At 39.7% G+C, this 5,645-nt stretch overlaps 1 long non-coding RNA gene across 1 annotated transcript in view; it reads left to right on the top strand.

Moving 5' to 3' along the window:
* The window catches only part of LOC107552746 (uncharacterized), a 9,243-nt gene extending 7,102 nt beyond the window's left edge, over positions 1-2,141 (top strand). The window contains exons 2-3 of the long non-coding RNA XR_001604890.1: positions 1,501-1,629; positions 1,906-2,141. This is a non-coding gene — a long non-coding RNA (uncharacterized lncRNA). The remainder of the gene's footprint in view (positions 1-1,500; positions 1,630-1,905) is intronic.
* The last annotated feature ends 3,504 nt before the right edge of the window (positions 2,142-5,645 follow it).

The raw sequence follows: 5,645 nt of genomic DNA, 5'->3' as shown, positions 1-5,645 counted from the left end.
ACAGCAGTGATGGCATCTTCATATGTTTGATTTCCACTTCCTACAGCTGTCCCTCATCTTTCAGTACATAGTTTCTCTCTCAGTACTCCAACAAAAAACAATGTCACAAATCATTGGACATACTTCTGGTCAAGAGTTTTGAAGTGGAGATGTGCAAAAGCCACTTTAATTAAAAACGGCTAAGTTCTTTCCTATAGTTAAATGGACTTATTTGATGAGGGTTATTGAAAAAATCACCCCTAAATCTACAGATTTGGGAAGAAGTCAACATTCCTTGGGAAATAAGTTGTAATCCTCTTTCTCAGTGAGGGCAGTCGGGGTCAACTCCTCCTGGCACCTGTGTGGATCTAAATGTCTCAGGTTTGGTGACACTCTGTCTGAGTGTTTCTGCCATGCGTTGGACACTAATCCACAAGTAGCCTCAGTTCAGTTTAATACTAGGAGAACAGCATTATGAATCTCCTGCATGTGTGAACTAATCAGTGTTGTGTGAATGTGTGCAAATTTGTCAAAGTTTTGCCATAAACTTTCTTGACAACCATTTTCTTTATAAGTTTCTCATTTCCATTCAAGCTTCTGGGTGTTTTGGTGTCAGATTGTTGAGTTTGAAGCTCCCATATTGTAGCGTATCATAATGTATCAAACCTTGCTTGCAAATATCTCAGTTCCAGTTTTCAAACAGAACTCAAAACATGGAAGTGTAAACACGAAAGTTATCTGAGGCTGCAGCGAGTGGTTTTAGTGAGCAGCCAGGCAGTTTCAGCTTTATTAGCACTTTAAAGGTAACTTTCAAAACTTTGTCATCATTAACACACTACCTAACTACCTATTGGATGTTTGTGATAATACAGAAGAAAATATCTGTCACTACTTCAGTTTTATCTTGACTTTAACATTGACATCGTTCAAATAATTCTGAAGAAGCAAAAAGTTTATTTTGCTAAGCTGTGATTTGGCAGCTGTTCAATTGGGACACACTGAAAGTGCCCTAAAGCACATGACAAATCATAAAGACTATTCTATTATTCTATTGGACTCGATGCACTAAGAAGTCGCTGATGTATTTCTTTAGCTTGATCCAACTTTTATAATGAGAGTAATGAACAGGGGATGTGCTGTCTTTTAAATTTGTGATGCAACCAGATAATGATAATTCACTTTACTGTATATGAGATCAGATGTTTTGATGCTTTATTTAGATGAAGTTAACTAAATGATATCCATCGCTATTGGATCTGACCATAGTAATGGGGAATTTGTTAGTGACTCTTTTTTTAATTTTGACTCTGATAAAGACAACAGCCTTCCTCATTTATCCAGAAGAGGCATGGCAGTTTGTATTTTATCTCCACAGTCAGAAGTTCTGGTAAAGCTCCTTTGATATAGTATAATTGCTGTTTGTGGGTGCTTTATGCTGTAGTGGCTTCCTAATGCCATTTTTCTTTAGTCTTTCAACAGATGGTATAACTATCTCTTTCTCTGCTCCCCATTTCTTTTTAGGTACTACAAAGGCTTTTCACAGAGGTTTGTGGCTTTGCTCTGTGATCAGCTCTAGACGGAAGACTCGTAATGCTGATACCCATGAGTCCCCTTCATCATCATGTGCTGCCACACTTGCTACCCTGTGAGGTAAGAACCTGATGCTTCCTCTTGCAGGGAATTTTATTTAATTTATTTATTTTTTCCTGCAGTTTCTGTGTTTTTATACTTTTTCTTTTGTAAATCATTGTCTGTTGTATTTCCCAGATGCTTCTGTGAAATTAAACTGCTGGTAAATGTTTGGAACGCTCTACTCTCTGTTACCAGAGGGTCACCTCCTTTTCAAAGACTGACTCAATAGCCAACTACGTTAGGAAATGCTGCTATTTTTCTTTACTTCCTCCACCTTTGGTTGTATTTTCATAGGGAGAGAAGGAGAGTACGCAACCTTGATTACCGATGCTCAGAGATTAACCCTTAACCCTGCGCCTGAGACAGAGACAGACCAATGCAATCAGCGAGTTTCCTGTCTCATAATTATTGCTGCTTGATTGGTCTGTCAGAGACCAGATACCCTGCAGCCCACCTCCACCGTTCCACTCTGCATTAATGACCCATGACATATGAGAACCGTGTTTACATGCAGAACTCCATACCGCCACATCGAGGGGATCACCGTTGGGATTTTCTCAGGTACTTAAGGGCTTTACTTTTGATTAGACTGTAGTGTGAGTTTAGATGTCGCTCAGAGGCATGGGTCAATCAGTGCGTGATGTAGCGAGTCCTATGGACCTGGGATGTTTACATGGGGCTGGTGAGATGGCTGGCTGGAGGGAGGGGCTGTTCCACTCAATTGCAGCCACATGTTTGCAAAGGATGTGGAGCTGAACGAGGCTGTGTGATCTGCCAGACTTTAAACAGGGCCTTCGCCTGTGGGCAGCTCTAAAGTTTTCCAGCGCGTTCCTCCAGCCTCTTCGTTACTGTGGTTTCTAGGCAAACATACTACCCTGTTGCCGTACAATTTCACATTCATAAACTGCATTTGGGCTGCCTGAGATTCCCATACAATTGCTTAGACAAATCCGTTCTTGTACTGACTTACACTAACACACAGACCACACACATATAACTAAGTTATACTGAGATGGGGCATGGAATATTTCATAAGTGCTGGCGTACATTTGCAAAAAGTAGAAGCAGGACAACTTTCAAACATGCACATGACGCATAACAGAAAGTGACATTGTCAACTAACTCTGGTTTTTGTTTGTATTACTTTGACCACCTGTTTTATGTGGTCTTTTCTTCTGTTTTGACCCGTTTATATATGTATCTATATATCTTTTTTGGATACAGGAGTGCCTGTAGTGCAACTGTAGCTAGACAAACCCGAGCTGCACTGCTAGTTTTTGGATGTTGAGTTGAACTGGCATGAATTCAGTTTGACTAAATGGTTTGCATTTTTAAAAAGTCAAATTATTGTTTTGCTCCAACTAAAATTGGAGTTTTAAAGTGCATGTAAACACACTGATTGTTGGATCAAGGATCAAAGTGTCCAGATGTCACTCTTTGACTGAAGAACAAAGGCTTTTACTGTTCTTCCTGCTGCTGTAATTAGGTAAAAAGTTGTAAAATAACAGACATTTAGTAGTTCAAATGTGTAACAAAGTTCATAGATCGGGAAGAAGGAGACGGGAACCGGCAAACATTTAAACATAAAACTTTAATAAACAAATGAACAAACACAAAATGAAAGTAAAAGCGGCAGCCCCTCACGGATGACTGCCGCACAAAACGACAACATAAAATCCAGGCCTGGTCCTCTCTCGTCCAACACTGTTGTCACTCCTCCTTTTATCCATCCGGAGCTCCTCCGTGGGACTCTAGACTGGTGAGTGGCGCAGATGTCGCTCATTATCATTCACTCCACCGGCCTCGCGCCGTTCCCACGACTCTCGGCCCCGCCCCACTCGTCACAAAATGATTGTCCTATTTATGGAAAATTAAGAGAGGTTGATTGACCTAATGGCACAGTTCATTACAAAAATGGAAATTCTGTCATTTACTCATCCTCATGTTGGTCCAAACATTTATGACTGTCTGTCTTCTCTGGGCACAAAAGAATATTCTGAAGATTCCTTACATTGAAAGTCAATGAAATCAGTGTTGTTTTGGATCCCCTTGAGTTTTATTGTATGACCGAAAACAGTTGAATCCGTTTTGCAACAGGTTTGGAATGACTTGAGGTGAGTAAATTATGACAGAATTTTCATTTTGGGTCAGTGATCAATTTAGAGGCATGGGGCTTTCTTAAAAATGTGCCTTTTTAATTCTAATACTCTGGACTTGTTTACATGGCCTTGCCCTGACCCCGTCCAAGAACCCTTGGGCTGATGTTTCCATTTATACCAAACCCCCTCTACAGGGCAATAAGATCTAAAGCTTACCACATATGATAAAACCTCTTTATCATCCCACAGCCATGGAATTTGTGAGCAGGTAGTGGAAAATACAACACCTCTTTCCTTTCTGTCATGCCCTAATGCCTTTTAAGAGACAGCAACTCAAACCTTGGAGCTTGAAAAATCACCCCACAGTGATAAGAAAACAGATCTCCAGCGGTGTCACAGTATGTCTCTCCAATCATGTGGATAAGAAAGGAAAAAAAATAGCATCCATTTAAACACCTTGTGGCAGACATCTTATTTGTAAACTCATGCAGGAACAGACATTCTGGCAGCAAATGCTCTGCAGAGTGTGAAAATGATCTGTTTGATACAGAGGAACCTCCTGCCGCAGCCATTAAGCGTCCTGCCTAGAGAATTGGAGACATCAGAGAGCCTTGCATGAAGTGCGCTTTCATGCTTTGCTCATCAGGGCAACGTCCTTCAACTCAAAACAATTTGCACTTAGTGTTTTTTGGGGAAGGGGGCAATGTCACATTCAGTTGCCAGCTGGATTACATGTGTTTCTATACACAGAGGGACTAGCCACTTAGTAATATGGATTTTGTTCTCCGCATCCAAAAAGAAATTGGCTTGCACAGGTCCGCACTGTGGTCAGGATTTCACACTCTAGGATGTGTAGATCAGGGAACTTGAATGACTATCCCTGGGTAGAGAACACTTTCTAAATCAAAAGTTGTTGACAGGAAAAAATTAGATGGAGAGAATTGAATCCTGAAGAGATGTCCAAAAGCTTGTGGCTGTTTCAGTTTCTTCTACCCCCAAGTATTTCGAATTTGAAAAATATCGTAGGTTAGTCTGTTATTACTACAGAAATGTTAAGATATCTTACAATAATGGTATTTTATAGGTTGTCCTTAATTATTCATGAATACACTAGAATAAAATAGATGGTAGATTTTCTGAGGGAATATTATGTTAATTTGGTATTTATTTAATAACAGCTCTGTGTTATGTTAGCCATTTTGGCTTTTAAAAATAAAATACAAATATTGCAATACCAAAAGAAAAGTGTACATAAAAATAGTTGATCAATAGTTGACAGATACACTACTGTTCAAATGTTTGGGGTCAGTAAGATCTCTCTCTCTCTCTCAAGGCTGCATTTTTTAGATTTTAAAAAAAAAACTATATTTGATATGTTAAATATTGTTACAATTTAAAATAACTGTTTTCTGTTTGGATACATTGTAAAATGTATTTCTTATCACATTTATTTCTTCTTATCACAGTTGAAAAGGTCAATTATCAAAACTGAAATTTCCTGCCTTTTTTCACGATAACTGAGGTCTAGGGGCTATTTAACTTCCATATAAGTTTCAAAACAGTCAGTCCACAGTCAAATGCACACAGCCTGCATAAAGTAGCTGTGATTTTTCATGAACCGTTGTGATTTCCGTAAAAAGTTGATGTCAGAACTACACAGTCACCACCTTCAGTCACCACCCCGAGCACCGCCCACCATCCCACTCTCCTTTTGCCAAACCCCCAGACAACATCGCGTCCATGCCATTGCTGAGCAACGACAACACGGAAAGGTTAACTTTAACCACGAAACCAGATCGGCCGACCTGTAACGTTACACTCTCACTCAAAGGATGGACGATCTGACAGGATTGTTACTTTGAGGTGGATCACATCTAACGTGTCTAGTAAAGACAAACTCACCGTGTCTATCTAGTCATGATGAAGATGTATATA

The sequence above is a fragment of the Sinocyclocheilus grahami genome, unplaced genomic scaffold, assembly GCF_001515645.1.
Source record: "Sinocyclocheilus grahami isolate Dianchi unplaced genomic scaffold, SAMN03320097.WGS_v1.1 scaffold457.1, whole genome shotgun sequence".
Taxonomy (NCBI): Eukaryota; Metazoa; Chordata; class Actinopteri; order Cypriniformes; family Cyprinidae; genus Sinocyclocheilus; species Sinocyclocheilus grahami.
This window is presented reverse-complemented; position numbering and strand designations above follow the sequence as displayed.